This window comes from Palaemon carinicauda, unplaced genomic scaffold, assembly GCF_036898095.1.
Source record: "Palaemon carinicauda isolate YSFRI2023 unplaced genomic scaffold, ASM3689809v2 scaffold953, whole genome shotgun sequence".
Lineage (NCBI taxonomy): Eukaryota > Metazoa > Arthropoda > Malacostraca > Decapoda > Palaemonidae > Palaemon > Palaemon carinicauda.
Window position 1 is genome coordinate 41,224 of NW_027172262.1, and position 17,410 is coordinate 58,633.

At 34.9% G+C, this 17,410-nt stretch overlaps 1 long non-coding RNA gene across 3 annotated transcripts in view; it reads left to right on the top strand.

Annotated features, from left to right (window-relative positions):
• The window catches only part of LOC137637741 (uncharacterized), a 37,549-nt gene that overhangs the window by 5,187 nt on the left and 14,952 nt on the right, over nucleotides 1-17,410 (top strand). For all 3 annotated transcript variants that reach the window (XR_011043772.1, XR_011043773.1, XR_011043774.1), the window contains exons 2-4: nucleotides 1,401-1,521; nucleotides 5,206-5,341; nucleotides 8,048-8,183. This is a non-coding gene — a long non-coding RNA (uncharacterized lncRNA). The remainder of the gene's footprint in view (nucleotides 1-1,400; nucleotides 1,522-5,205; nucleotides 5,342-8,047; nucleotides 8,184-17,410) is intronic.

The window sequence follows — 17,410 nt, forward strand, 5'->3', positions numbered from 1 at the left end:
GATCAGCTTAGCATTCACCTATTATATGGGTTCTTATCATCTTCTGTCGTGTTTTTGATAAAGTCAAAAGTAGTTATGAGTGCCTTCGCATCTTGGCAAAGTGTTTGCTGTACATTTTATGGTTATGATGCTCAGTTTCAAGGTCTTCTTTTAGGTAAGTAGTGCATATGCTTTTCCAGTGTCATCAATCACTTAAAGTAACTCAAGTCAAGCTACCCTTCACCTCTAAACTTTCTTTTTTACCTATTAAGCCAGTAGCACCAGTATCCCTTCGACTTTGGGCTTGTTTGGCTTATATTGCAATCGCTGTAAACAGGATTGTATGATGTCATTATTAAGCATGGCCTTTGGATTTTCCTGCTGGGTCCATAAATGGTATTTGCATAATAGTTTTATCATGATGCTGAACTCCAAGGTTAAAATGCTGAGAGGTTTAGCACATGTAAGCCGGTTAAGTATTGAAATAATTCATTCTATTTAGATTAGTTAGAGTTTGATTTTCCCGATACTAGGCAGGATGCCAAGTAATCTGTCTCTAATTTTAGGACTTGTGCAATTTCCCCAAGATTTCTTATACTTCAGAGGGGTTTAGAACATGAAAGCTTATTAAGTATTGAAATAATTCAATCTATTTAAACTAGTGTGTGTTTGCTTCTGATTTTTCCATTTTCTAATTAATGCTAAATATTCTCTCTCTAATGTCACTTGCCTTGTACAATTTCTGCCAGATTTCATATAATTCTGTCATATGAAATGAAGAATGAATAAATCAAATTAATGATAAATAATTAAGGATGAAAAATGCTTGTTTTTTTTTGGTACAGAATTCTCTATCTATAACTAATGAATGTAGTACGGGTGTTTATTGAACATTTAAAAAAAAAGTTCTTTAATCATGCAAATGTATTTGTAGTGTTTTTTAAGTCTTGCATAGATTATTCTTCAATATACATAATCATTTCCTATGCTTATTGATGCAAAGGGGCTCGGTTAGATTTCGCCAGTTGTATCTATTTTCAGCTTTTAAATCAATACTTCTTCATTCATTATCTCTTACTTCACGCTTCATAGTCTTTAGCCATGTAGGCCTGGGTCTTCCAACTGTACTAGTGCCTTGTGAAACCCAGCTGAACATTGGTGAACTAATCTCTCTTGGAGAATGCAAAGAGCATGCCCAAACCATTTCCATCTACCTCCAGTTTCTTTCTACCTAAGCTGTCTAACTTCTTTGGCTTGAACTGTCTCCTCTTTTCAGTTCTTCGCATACTGGTCTTTTGACCATACCTTTATAGTAGCCACATGAAACTAAATGGACAATTCTAATTATTTTGGGGGTATTTAGACATCCTGTTTTGCCTAGGATCATTTATTTCTAATAATGCAAATTTACATTTCCTTAGATGGTGGATACAAGGAAGGGAAGTAAGAGATGACGATGGATTAAAAAATCAAGAAAATTTGTAGTTGGACTGGCATACAAAGACCTTTGTTCCCCTGTGGACAAATATTCAGATGTTAAAGGTAAGAATGACTTTAATTTAAAATATCATAGAATAGTTGATTTATAGGCTTAAGTTTCTTTTATTTCTGCTTTATATTTCTTAACTAATATATATAAAGTTCTCATATACACTCAGTTTTCCTTTCTGACAAACAAGGTGTTAACTACTGTACCGTAATTGTTCAGGGGCTACTCTCCTCTTGGTAAGGGTAGAAGAGACTTTAGCTTTGGTAAGCAGCTCTTCTAGTAGAAGGACACTCATTCACTGGTCTCGGGTAGTGCCATAGCCTCTGTACCCATGGTCTTCCACTGTCTTGGGTTAGAGATCTATTGTTAGAGGGTTCAATCGGGCAGGGCACACTATTTTATCTTATTTTCTTTCCTCTGGTTAAAGGTTTTATAATTCATATAAAGATTTATTCTAATGTTGGTACTGTTCTTAAAAGACTTTATTTATTTCCCTACCTCACTGGGCTATTTTCCCTGTTGGAGCCCTTGGGCTTATAGTATCCTGCTTTTCTAACTAGTGTTGTAGCTTAGCAAGTAATAATAATAATAGTAATAATAATAAAAATAGTAATAATAATGATGATGATAATAATAATAAACATCACTTACAGTATTGTAATATACAGAAGATTTACAAATTGAACTTTCTCATTGTGTATGGCCAAAACTATCATCCACAGTCCTCCACATTCCAGTTGTGCCATTCATTGAAAAAGCTTTAACATTCACTTCTTCATCCATACATTCACACAGGATATAACATTCTACAGCAAATTACAAGGCTTCTAGCAAATCTTCTCTTTACATCCCTTTTCATATTAAAGTAGGAGTACGTTTCTTGTTACAATTTTCCGGGTCGTATATCATTGGTATAATTAATTTCTTCCACATCTTCCAATGATTACAATTCCTTTATTCTTCCGTGAAAAATTAGCATTACAAAGCCACTCACTCAGGATTCTTTTAGCCATCTTATGCTCTTTCATCAATAATTCATTTTCTTCATCCATTCCTGTATCATTCTTTCTCAAAAAAGATTGTGACATTTACTCATCTCTCAGAACAACAAAATTATGCATATCCTTTTTCATATCCCATATATTTACTTTCGACTTCATTCCCTCCCAAGTAGCTATATGACCCAGTCCAGGTTCATGTATTTTCAAACAATACTTGATGCTCTTTTTGGAACATCCGACTCCAAGCTACATCACGTATCGGACTAGCATTCACTTGGGAAATTTGCACATCTGTTTAGTTAATCCACATTAGAAATGAAGACAACTCGAACACACTAAATGTAATCCACTCATTTTTGTTCACGCTTTCAGATTTATACGCAAGGTTACTATTCCAGAATGTACTCTTACCCCACTCTCATACAGCTATCAAAATCTTTCAAAAAAGCATCACTGTTTGCATTGCTTTTAATTCTTCCAGATACTGTATTATTATTATTATTATTATTATTACTATCCAAGCTACAACCCTAGTTGGAAAAGCAAGATGCTATAAGCCCAGGGGCTCCAACAGGGAAAAATAGCCCAGTGAGGAAAGGAAATAAGGAAATAAATAAATGAAGAGAACAAATTAACAATATATTAATGTTCATGATTCTGAATTGTTTTTGTTTCGTAAATAGATCTCTTATTACTTTGATGCTCTGATTCATTCGTACTTTGAATAGAACCATAGAAAGACCATCCTTAACCATTTCTTTTACACCTTACAAAACATAATCAAGTCTTGAATTGCTGCCACCTCTGCATTGCTTATCATCATCGGCCCTTTGGGAGAAAATAATAGGGTCAACGTTCTCCACCACCATTATCATCATCATCATCATCATTATTATTATTATTATTATTATTATTATTATTATTTCTAGCTAAGCTACAACCCTAGTTGAAAAAACAGGATGCTTCAAGCCCAAGGGCTTCAACGGTTAAAACTAGCCAGTGAGGAAAGGAAATAAACTATGAAAAGAAGTCAAATAATTTAAATAGAATATTTTTAGAACATTAACAACATTAAAACAAAAAAATGTTCTAAACACAATAACAACATTAAAATAGATCTTACATATATAAACTATACTAAGAGATTTATGTCAGTCTGTTCAACATGAGAACATTTGCTTCGAGTTTGAAAAGTTCCACCGATTCAACTATACCTGATTAGGAAGATCATTCCACAACTTGGTCATAACTGGATTAAAACTTGTAGAATACTGTGTAGTATCGAGCCTCATGATGGAGAAGGCCTATTAGAATTATATAGGTCATATGTATTTGCTTTGTCCTGAAAATTCTTCTTCTTCACCTAATCATGCACATGTAAAGCCTTTCACCTCACTTTCAGCATCCCTAGCACTCCATTCACTAACTGCATATGCCCTACAATTAATTTGTTCATTATCATATCCATATCAATAAAACTCTTCTTGGATATTCAAAGATCGTTGAAAGACAGCTGGTGTTTTAGCTGGTCCTTAACAGGTTTTTAAATTGAATGTGCTTTTCAGCTGCGATAAATGTTATTGGTGTACTCTTCTTCCGAAGTCATATTAAATCCAGCTTCATGAACACTCTCATCCCCAATGTACTAAATAGTACAGTACACAAACGCACTCGTGTACAACACACATTTGAAATCTCTTTTATTACGAGTATAGTCATCTCATAACCCTTTCTAATAATTCTTTATTAAACATACTCCTATAGGCATCAATGGTCATTAAATGTTATGATGCCAGATAATTACCAATCATTCATTCATTTATTCATTCACTGCCCCTCAACCTCTTTCTTGTAACAGGCTGTGGAAAGTGACAGGGTCTGATAGATAATGGTGTTTTTGTCCATAGCTGTTTTAAACTGACAGCTTTAATGTTCTTGAATCTTCATCTCCCAGACTTAATAATCATCATTCCAACAACATACTCTACAGATTCTTCTTTCATTTAGCTTAACTCAATTTAGTTTTTTCAATGTCTTGTATTTCCGATTGTTCCTATTACTGGTAAAATTCTTTATGCTTTAGGGTTATCTCTGATGCATTTCTGTTACTACCAGATTGGAGAATTACCGTGGGCCTGGCAGCCTTGTGGTCGCACCATGATCATCAGTGTGTGGATGCTAGCGGCTGTGTGCTCACAGCCATACAAGGCTGTTAGGCCCACAATAATTCTTCGATTAAGTCTTAACAAATCTGCGTCGGAGCTAACCCCAAGAAATGATTCCGTATAGCTAGGAAAACAGAAATGATTTTATAAATTTTTAGTTTGCATTGCTGAATTTGATAAACTGAATCATACCTTTCATCATAAACGTTCACAAACATTATATTACTCGTCACTCCTAACCTATCACCTTCCTGTATACTGTACTTTATCATGCTTTGCTTGGCACATCCATATTCACGTATAAACCCTTTCTTTGGTCTTCCTCATGTATCATTCAGGCAAATTCATGTGCCTCATTATTATTATTATTATTATTATTATTATTGAAAATCCTATTTGATAATCATATTTTATTAGAGAGTACTGTATTTAGACATCATTAATTGTCTAGGATTTAGTTTTACATACCAGGAGGAATTTTACCATTCAACACTACTGTATTTCATTTTTAATTATGCTGATTTAAATTTCTTTTCAAAATGAATAAAAATATCTATATTTTTAATTTCAGGTGAGATAGCCGGGTTGAAGCTCTCATTCGAGTCCCCACTTGCGCTCCCACTGGGGAATGGCACAGTGGGCTAGTGTCTGGGTGGTGTAAGCCCAGCCCAACCGAGATAGTGCAGAGCTTCATGGTTTCAACCAAGGTAAGAATGAATGAATTTATTAATCAGCTGATCGATAGATTTATGCAGTTGAAAGGCTAAGGCTATTATTGGAACATAAATTGGTACAGTCAGATTTTAAAAGGAGTGGTTTGAAACTATTATAATGGATGAAAAATATTAAAATCACAATTAAATGTCCTTAGAATGTAAAGGGTAATTTGTTTGATCCTTTGTGTTCTGCTGTACTATGTATTTGAAAAGTTCAATGATTCCGAGACAAAACAAATGTTTTTGTTGGCATGTAAGCTGAAAAGTATGAATTACCGTAATGTTGGGCACTGCGTGTAGATAGATGATCAGGGATGTAGCTTAGCTAGTAATATGATAATAATAATAATAATTATATATATAGAACTTTTCTTGCAAACTCAGTCATCACAACAATCGTAGCATGTTGAAAGGCAGCTGGTGCATTAGCTAATCCAAAACAGGTTTCTAAAAAGAAAAGTGCCTTTCCGCTGTCATAAATGCAGTCATTGCTGTACTACTTCTTAAGGCCACTGTTCTTCCATAACTGCAGTGATCTTCATATTTAATACACCATGGTTCTACTCATTTTAGTGCTTTATCGTTTACTGTTTTTGGATCCATGTCCGAACAGGCAGGCCCTAGCGGGTAGCTACACGAAGCGTGATTCATTGTTGGGATTGGCGCAGGAGTTTTCAGCACCATTTGTGTAAACCCATCTTTGGAGGTTCTCCCCTGTCCAACCAGTTTTTGTACTTCCTCTATTCAGGGTGAACTGTTTCCTCCTGGTAAGCGAGAACCCACAGGGCAGGTCTTCACTAGATTCACTAGAGTGGGTGCCTGGGATCATTTGCTTGTTTATTATTATTATTATTATTGCTAGCCAAGCTACAACCCTAGTTGGAAAAGCAAGATGCTATAAGCCCAAGGGCTCCAGCAGGGAAAAATAGCCCAGTGAGGAAAGGAAATGAATAAATGATGAGAATAAATTAACAATATATCATTCTAAAAACAGTAACAACGTCAAAACAGATATGTCTTATATAAACTATTAACAATGTCAAAAACAGATATGTCATATATAAACAATAAAAAGACTCATGTCAGCCAGGTCAACATAAAAACATTTGCTCCAACTTTGAACTTTTGAAGTTCTACTGATTCAACTATACCTGATTAGGAAGATCATTCCACAACTTGGTAACAGCTGAAATAAAACTTTTAGAATACTGTGTAGTATTGAGCCTCATGATGGAGAAGGCCTGACTATTAGTATTATATAGGTCATATGTTTTTGCTTTGTCTTGAAAATTCTTCTTCTTCACCTAATCATGCACATGTAAATACTTTCTCCTCACTTCCAGCTTCCTTAGCACTCCATTCACTAACTGCATATGCCCTACAATTGATTTCTTTATTATCATATCCATATCAATAAAACTCTTCTTGGATATTCCCTCAACACAGCATTCATAGATCGTTGAAAAACAGCTGGTGCATTAGCTAGTCCAGAACAGGTTTTTAAATTGAATGTGCTTTTCAGCTGCGATAAATGTGATTGGTGTACTCTTCTTCCGAGGTCATATTAAATCCAGCTTCATGAACACACTCATCCCTAATGTACTAAATAGTACAGTACACAAAACGCACTCATGTACAACACACATTTGAAATCTCTTTTATTACGAGTATAGTCATCTCATAACCCTTTCTATTAATTCTTTATTAAACATACTTCTATAGGCATGCATGGCCATTAATGTTATGATGCCAGATAATTACCAATCATTCATTCATTTATTCATTCACTGCCCCTCAACCTCTTTCTTGTAACAGGCTGTGGAAAGTGACAGGGTCTGATAGATAATGGTGTTTTTGTCCATAGCTGTTTTAAACTGCCAGCTTTAATGTTCTTGAATCCTCATCTCCCAGACTTAATAATCATCATTCCAACAACATACTCTATAGATTCTTCTTTCATTTAGCTTAACTCAATTTAGTTTTCTCAATGTCTTGTATTTCCGTTTGTTCCTATTACTGGTAAAATTCATTATGCTTTATTGGGGTTATCTCTGATGCATTTCTGTTACTACCAGATTGGAGAATGACCGTGGGCCTAGTAGCCCTGTGGTCGCACCATGAGCATCAGTGTGTTGATGCTAGCGGCTGTGTGCTCACAGCCATACAAGGCTGCCGGGCCCACAATAATTCTTCAATTACGTCGTAACAAATCTGCGTCAGAGCTAACCCTAAGAAATGACTCTGGGTTTATGTAGCTAGGAAAATAGAAATTATTTTTTATATTTGTAGTTTGCATTGCTGAATTTGATAAACTGAATCATACCTTTCATCATAAACGTTCACAAACATTATATTACTCGTCACTCCTAACCTATCACCTTCCTGTATACTGTACTTTATCATGCTTTGCTTGGCACATCCATATTCACGTATAAACCCTTTCTTTGGTCTTCCTCATGTATCATTCAGGCAAATTCATGTGCCTCCTTATTATTATTATTATTATTATTATTATTGAAAATCCTATTTGATAATCATATTTAATTAGAGAGTACTGTATTTAGACATCATTGATTGTCTAGGATTTAGTTTTACATACCAGGATGAATTTTACCATTCAACACTATTTCATTTTTAATTATGCTGATTTAAATTTCCTTTCAAAATGAATAAAGATATCTATATTTTTAATTTCAGGTGAGATAGCCGGGTTGAAGCTCTCATTCGAGTCCCCACTTGCGCTCCCACTGGGGAATGGCACAGTGGGCTAGTGTCTGGTTGGTGTATGCACAGCCCAACCGAGATAGTGCAGAGCTTCATTGTTTCAACCAAGGTAAGAATGAATGAATTTATTAATCAGCTGATCGATAGATTTATGCAGTTGAAAGGCTAAGGCTATTATTGGAACATAAATTGGTACAGTCAGATTTTAAAAGGAGTGGTTTGAAACTATTATAATGTAAGAAAAATGTTAAAATCACAATTAAATGTCCTTGGAATGCAAAGAGTAATTTGTTTGGTGTTTTGTGTTCTGCTGTACTATGTATTTGAAAAGTTCAATGATTCCGGGACAAAACAAATGTTTTTGTTGGCATGTAAGCTGAAAAGAATGAATTACCGTAATGTTGGGCACTGCGTGTAGATAGATGATCAGGGATGTAGCTTAGCTAGTAATATGATAATAATAATAATAATTATATATATAGAACTTTTCTTGCAAACTCAGTCATCACAACAATCGTAGCATGTTGAAAGGCAGCTGGTGCATTAGCTAATCCAAAACAGGTTTCTAAAAAGAAAAGTGCCTTTCCGCTGTCATAAATGCAGTCATTGCTGTACTACTTCTTAAGGCCACTGTTCTTCCATAACTGCAGTGATCTTCATATTTAATACACCATGGTTCTACTCATTTTAGTGCTTTATCGTTTACTGTTTTTGGATCCATGTCCGAACAGGCAGGCCCTAGCGGGTAGCTACACGAAGCGTGATTCATTGTTGGGATTGGCGCAGGAGTTTTCAGCACCATTTGTGTAAACCCATCTTTGGAGGTTCTCCCCTGTCCAACCAGTTTTTGTACTTCCTCTATTCAGGGTGAACTGTTTCCTCCTGGTAAGCGAGAACCCACAGGGCAGGTCTTCACTAGATTCACTAGAGTGGGTGCCTGGGATCATTTGCTTGTTTATTATTATTATTATTGCTAGCCAAGCTACAACCCTAGTTGGAAAAGCAAGATGCTATAAGCCCAAGGGCTCCAGCAGGGAAAAATAGCCCAGTGAGGAAAGGAAATGAATAAATGATGAGAATAAATTAACAATATATCATTCTAAAAACAGCAACAACGTCAAAACAGATATGTCTTATATAAACTATTAACAACGTCAAAAACAGATATGTCATATATAAATAAAAACTCATGTCAGCCAGGTCAACATAAAAACATTTTCTCCAACTTTGAACTTTTGAAGTTCTACTGATTCAACTATCCGATTAGGAAGATCATTCCACAACTTGGTAACAGCTGGAATAAAACTTTTAGAATACTGTGTAGTATTGAGCCTCATTGTAGTGGTGTTGGGGCTCTGTGGACCAGCGTCAAACGTACTTGCCTATTTTCTACTTTATTCCACTAGCTTCTCATTTGCATGCTATCACGTACATTCACATTTTCCCGTCAATATTAGATAACTTTAAACTGTCCTCAGTAGTAGTTTTATACCACATTTATAACAACCACATTTATAACAACCACTTTTTACACAAATTATTATAAAATAACTTTCATAACAACCTAACACAACAAAACATATTAATATATGCTATTCTCAATCCAGTGAACAAGATACTAAATTCCATACGTTACTTACAGACATATTCTGATTCATTACATCAAAACATGAATATATCATGTATCAAAACACCTTGATAATGTATTATTCTTCAGATTTCTCAAAATAGGTTTCTTACATTTGCTGTGAGATTACATTGTTTAGATACTACCGCTAGAGAGCTATTGGGTCCTTTGACTGGCTAGACAGTACTATATTGGATCCCTCTCTCTGGTTACGGCTTATTTCTTCTTTGCCTACACAAACACAGAATAGTCTGGCCTATTCTTAACACAATCTCCTCTTGCCTCATACACTTGACAACACTGAAATTACCAAACTATTCTTCTTCTCTCAAGAGAATAACTACTACAATTGTTCAGTGGTTACTTTAATCTTGGTAAGGGTAGAAGAGACTTCAGCTATGGTAAGCAGCTCTTCTAGGAGAAGGACACTCCAAAATCAAACCATTGTTCTTTAGTTTTTGGTAGTGCCATTGCCTCTGTACCATAGTCTTCCACTGTCTTGGGTTAGAGTTCTCTTGCTTGAGGGTACACTCGGGCACACTGTTCTATCTAGTTTCTTTTCCTTTTATTTTGTTGAAGTTTTTATTGTTTATATAGGAAATATTTATTTCAATGTTGTTACTATTCTTAAAATATTTTATTTTTCCTTGTTCCCTTTCCTCACTGGGTTATTTTCCCTGTTGGGACCCCTGGGCTTATAGCATTGAGCTTTTCCAACTAGGGTTTTAGCTTAGCATTTAATAATAATAATAATAATAATAATTAGTTAAACAAGATGCTGTACAGTTGGCATCTACTTCATAGTCTACTCTTTACATCAGAGCATTGTGTCCTGTCTTTTCTAATTTGACGATTATGATTATTACTTCTGCTGTACACCTTACAATTAGTGAGAGACCAAAAAAATAGACTTTGCCTATAGCTCAGTTGGGAAATATTTGAACCCAACCATCTCAAAGGCCTATTAGTTTTTATAATTTAATCAATAGAATTATAGCTTTCAGTTTAGGTCTTTTTGTTAATGCAAAGGCAACTTTTTTATCCAGGAATTCATTTTTGAAGATGTTAGACATTCTAACTACTTTAGGTTTTTAAAAAGTTGTTCAGCCAGAGATTATATTCAATATTCCATCGTTCCTAATTTGAGGAGATAGATAAAAGCATAAGTCCCTCTCTGGTTAAAACTATTTCTTCAACTGTTTCTGTACACGTTTTTATAATGTGTACAGAAACCACACTCACTTGCGCACTGCATAGCCCTAAACAATATAAACAGATGCTTTTAAGAGGTTACACAACCTGTAAATGTCTGCCTTGGTATAGTTGATAAGTTTCCTGTCGTTGTCTTCTTTACCGTCAGTGTTTTCCATTTGTGTATAAGGTTGCTGTTTCTAGTCGGCATTCTCCATCTTCCTCTGTCCTGTAAATCTTGTTCTCTTACCCTTTTCCTTCATGTCATTTCATAAATCATCTTTCCACCTGAACAAGGTCAATTAGTTTTCATTAACTTGCTTTGTTTTCTCCTGAATAGTTTTTGACATTTGTGATGAACTTGGATTGCTCATAGAGAGTAATTTGGGACCAATGTTGTACAGTATGCCAATGATGCAACTATTGGCTTTATGTAATTTCTTTATCCTTTGCAGTGATCAATTAAAGGTCGACTTGCTACTTTGTGGTGTGTAGAGTGTAAGAATGTGTCTCTTTACTTCCGTCTTTACTTTGTGGTCTAACGAGACTGAGCACAAACACTACCGGTCGTGACGTTGGCAGATACCCTCATGCTCTCTCTTGCCTCATGACGTTGGCAGATACCCTCATGCTCTCTCTTGCCTCATGACGTTGGCAGATACCCTCATGCTCTCTCTTGCCTCATGACGTTGGCAGATACCCTCATGCTCTCTCTTGCCTCATGACGTTGGCAGATACCCTCATGCTCTCTCTTGCCTCATGACGTTCCTCATGACGTTGGCAGATACCCTCATGCTCTCTCTTGGTGACACCATCGCGCTAGTTCTAACAACACACTTATACTACTCCTTGATCTAGATCTTCCCACACTCAAAGCCCGAATCATGACCAAGTTTTCTCAGACGCCAGAATCTTACAGCTCAGTCGTGCTTGAAACATAGGAAGAGGTGACTTCTCAATTCTGATTTCATTATTTGTAGATGTATTGTGATGCTGCATAAGGTGCGCACAGTTGTTGGCAAAGACCCCACACCAACCAACTTCTGTGTATTCCTTCAGGAAGATGCTCTAAAGACGATGACCCTTAGGGCTGCTTATTAGGGCATTTCTGACATTCTTTGAGTAATGGATTTCCTTAAACTATGTCTGATCGCATCCTAGTTCCTGGTCTTTTCGCAGACACCCTCCATAGTAGATCGAACCAGAAGATTCCACGTTGACGGTAGGGACCCAGGGGGAGACTCAAGTATGAAGATACGACGTCCCGACATTTGAGTCTGCTGCCATGGACAGCCTCCAAGGTATATCGAGGTTCGATAGCTGGGTTTTTCAAAGGCCAAGTACGAGGAAGTACGTGGATGTGATCCGATCAAATACAAAAAACAAAGCCCTCTTTAATGTACAGAAATACCATAGCTGCTCGCATTTGCCAGACCGTGGGGTTGAGAGAGTTACATCCCTTACAATGAGCATTGGTATGAAAGTTGTTGCCCGTTTTCCTTACTTACTTGTTTTGGGCTTAAATCCAACCCTCCACTGAAGTCGAGTGAACTACTTCTCGGGCGGGTCCATGTCAATCATCTAACGAAACATTTTCATTATAACTTATACAATTCTTTGATTGTAGCATCTTCCAAATCATATGATCTTGTGAAAAGTAATGTCTAGTTTCTTCTTAAATTCAATTGTTCCCTTTAGGTCCTTCATTTCAGTTGGCAGTTTATTATAATGTCTAGGCACACAGTAGCTAAAAGCCCTTTTACCAAATTTACTATTTTTTCTTGGTTCAGATGGTCTATGTTTGTCATTCATGTGTCTTATGGTAACATTTGTTTCTAGTTCTAGTTTTTTCAGGCATTCTTTTAGATATTTTGGTTCAGTATCTTAAACATTAGTAAGAGTAGCTTGTATTCAATTCTCGCCTTTACCGGCAGCCAGTGTAATTTAATTAGTGCAGGGGTAACTCTTTCCCTATTGTGTAGTCCTTTTATTAATCTAGCGGCTCTGTTTTGTACTTTCTGAATTTTCTTCAGCTGATAATTTGGTATGCCATAGAACAGTGAGTTGCAGTAATCAATTCTTGAAAATATATGGTGATTAATGAGTATGACCATAGATTTTTCATTTAAGTATTTACTAATAAATGCTATGTTTTTAATGTGATAGTTACAATTTCTTACCATGTTATTTATATGTTCATTCATTGTCAGTCTTATCATCCATGATTACTTGAAGATTTCTGACGGATTTCTTTAGGTCAATGATCGATTGACTTATTTCAATTCTTTGGAAGCATTCGATTCTTTTTATATCTTTTTCATTTCCAAAAATAATACATTTACTTATATCTTCATTGAGCTTGAGCTCTTTTGTTAACATCCAAGCCTTAATGTCACTCATTATTTCATGTATCTTTCTTTTAGCTTCATCAACTGATGCTATTGGGAAATAGAATTGTGTATCATCAGCGTATATATTAAACTTAACTCTGTGAGTTTCAAGTTTATTTGCCAGTTCAATCGTGTAAATTTCAAACAGGAGAAAACCTTGTACACTGCCTTGAGGCACCCCTTTGGTTAGTTTTCTTGTCTCAGATTCAATATTTGATATCACTGCTTTAACTTTGCAGTTTTCAATATAACTCACAAACCAGTCATATGCTCGTTCTACAATGCCCACAGCTTTAAGGTCTTCCATCAGATATGTATGTTCTACAGTATCAAGTGCTGCACTTAGATCCAGCATCACAAGAATGCAACACTTGCCATTTGTTATAATTTCAGTTATGTCATTTTTAATCGCTAACACTGTTGTTTCTGTGGAGTAATTTTCTCTGTATGCAGATTGATCATCAGGTATGGCATTAGATTGTTTCAGATATTTCCAGGTTTGTTCGTGTACAGCAGTTTCAATAATTTTCGAAAAATATGACAGATTTGGTATTGGCCTATATGAACTTAAATTGTCTATATCACCTTTTCCTTTATAGACAGGCTTGATACATGCAACTTTCTCACAATAGGTCTCTTGTAGTTTGGTGAAATTTTCTGCATCTTTTACATCGTCAATTAGAAATGGGTCATTTCCGCAGTAGGTTTTTTTTTACTTTCTTTATTATTCTCATATAATCACTCTGACTTAACTCTTTGAATACCCTTAGCTTACTTACGCCTGTTGCTGATGTATTCCTTCGTTCTGTTTTACCGATGTTGCGAAAACTGGAGCAGATTTGATTTATTTTTTCTTCAAAATAATCAATATAATCATTTGCTAGGCATTTAGGATCATTAGGTATGTCAGGCAATACTTTTTCTGACCTAATAGTTTCTTTAGGTTCTTATGTATTTTCCGTGGGTCATTTTCATTGCACACTTTTTTATAATAGGCCTTTTTTTTTTTTAACTGAGATAAAGTAATTGTAGTGATTTCTAGCTGATTTGTAATGTTGCCAGCTTTCATTATTTTTATTTCTTTTCCATTTATCCTCCATTTTTCTTTTTCTTTTTTTTTCTTCGTGTAATTCATTATCAAACCAATCCGATTTTTCTTTAATTGTGATTTTTTTTGTTTTTTCCGGGCACCTATTATTATAATTAGTTGCAAGTATTGTTTTACTTCTATCAGTAATGCAGTTTATACAGGATTGTCTCTCTACTAGGGTGTGCTTCTCTTCACAGTTACAGACTGGTGTTATCCCTTTTATATCCTCTAGGCTTTGTTCAATGAACTCTTTTGGATCAAAGTTGGTCTTGATTCTGTATATGATTTCCTTCTGTATTGCAATATTTTTTTCTAACATCTATTTCAAAAGACATTAACTTATGCATTGGGGATATAGAGCTGTTTGGTTCAATCTCCATATTTAGTATGATGATGTTTTATTTATTATAACTAGATCTAGTATATGATTAGACTGAGGTGTTGGTTCAGACACTATGTTTTCAAGGTCATGGTTGTCAATCCATTCTCTAAATTCATTAACATATGGGTCTACTCTGTTAAAAAGGTTGAAATCACCCCATATAACTATATTTCCATTGTTGTTCAATGTATCTAGTAAGTTATTAAATTCATCTAGAAACATTCTTTTGCTTTTGCTCGGTGGTCTATAAAGTATAACTATTTGTAGATTTACATTTCTAGATAAAATTTTAATATTCATATATTCAAAGGAATTAACTTTGAGATGATTTCTTACTGTAACCTTATATGATTTCTTAATTAAGATTCCAATGCCACCACCTCTTTTGTCTTCTCTTGGTTCATGATAAAAGTTATAAGATTTAGGTGTCATTTCATTTATTTTCGATCTGTCACTCACATTCCACTCAACCAAGTTTCAGTTAATAAGCAAATATCCACATCTTGAACACTTATGACTTCCTTAATGATATGAGTTTTATTGCCAATGGATTGTATATTTATTAGATTACATGATATTTTCTTAATCAAAGCCATGGTCAGTATTGTTTCTGGCTCTTGTTATTTCTTGTTTATAAACTTTGCAGTTTAGTCTATCATAGGATTTGTGTTTTATGTCATCATAGTTCTTTCTTACACAATTTATGCCTTTAACTTCAACAATACTGCAATGACCCGCTTTATGTTCTGTGCACTTGGGGCACGACTGTTTATTCTTGCAACTCGCTGCACTATGCCCAAATTCCTGGCATTTGTAACACTGGTAGGGCATGTAATGGTCATAAACATTACATATTCTATATGTGGTACTAAGTTTATCTCCATTTTCATGGATTGCTTTACATATCTTAGGTGTACATTCTATAATATAGTGTTTATGTTTATCCATTCTTAAATTCTCTTGCATTATGATAGTCAGATCATCATTTTCTACGATGTGTCTTTTTAGCCAATGATTCTTAAGCTTCAGACTTTGAATAATATCATCATCATCTTCTGGTACATTAGTAAGTTTTATCTTTGGTTTAAGTTTTCCTTTTTCAGCAACCCTGATCTTGTTTACATTACTTTGTTCCAATTCTGATTTTGCCTGCTCCAGTTTCTGTTTATCAGCAAATTTTATGATCAGGTGGCCATCATTTGTTTCACCAGTGCTTTCAACTTGGGCTTTTATATTGGTCATAATTGTTTTCTTATTATTAACTGCTGAAACCTCATCAGTTGATTTTACGATCAATGTTTTCTTTGATTTCAGCTTTTCAGCATATGTACCAGTTTTATGCTTCCTATCTATGTCATCTTCATTCATTTTCTTTTCATTTTTTAATTCTTTCATTTAATTTCTTAATTCTTGCATCTCATCCCTTGTTTCTTGCACTTTATTTCTCATTTCCGTCATGCTATCCTTCATTTCTTCCATTTTATTCATCAAGACCTGAACCAAATGATGGGGCATTGCGACTTCTTCATCCTATAATTTTCTTTGTATGGTTGCTGCATTCTCATTGATCTTATCAGTGCAATTCCTACACTTGTATGAAATATGTTTATTACACAATAGCTTTATGTGAGGTTGTGATAAATTTTCTATTAATCCAGAACTTGCATTTTCAAAATGATACCATTTTTGACATCTATCACAACAAATTGCATCATCGGCAGCAACAGTCTTGCAGTACCTGCACAATTCAGTGTCATCAGATTCCACGGTGTCCAACGATCCATTCACTGATTTATCATTTCTTCCATAAGCACCTTCCTCCATATTTTCACTTATCATATACTGATGTACTCTGCATTATCTGTAAAAATTCATTTGTTTCTTCTTCAACTGATTTTCCAGTTTCAGCCTTTTCATGAGGTTTCTTTCTAATTTTCTTAATGGCTCCTAATATATTTGTAGTTTACACCATGTTTAAGTCCAAATGAGTCGGAGAAACCATAATTGGTAACTCTTATCTGTGTCCCAGTTGTAATCAACTATTAATTTGTAATTTTGCACTATTTAGTATTCCAATGACTTTGATTCCATTTTATATAACTTAATAATGTTGGAAATTATTAATTTAATGATTTTCACTTTTAACTTGCCACTATTGTTGTTATATTTCAACAGAGCACTTCTTCAATACGTCCTCACTCACTCACTCACTCAACTTACATAGCTATCTTCCTAAAACCACTATATTTCCATTGGTCTGATGAATTATGTAGTTTTTCAAACCATTGAACCTGGCAACTTCTGTAATCTGGGATGAGTTATAGACTAAAGTCTTTTGAAAATGGTCTTAGATATATCAAATCCTACTTTACAGTAGCATTGAATTTCCCATAGAATATAGTTTGTTTTTCTATAAGAAAGGAAAAGATATTAACAACTCTTTCTTGATTTGTGCATAATCTAGTGATTTTGTAAAGGATTGCACAGCTTGTGCTATGGGTTTTATCATTTTGTAGTGCACAAACTACAGTGGCATAAAAGAGTAACAAGTTTATCAACCCTAGTTGGAAAAGCAAGATGCTATGAGCACATGGGCTCCAACAGGGAAAAATATCCTAGTGAGGAAAGGAAATAAATAAATGATTTAAGAAGTAAG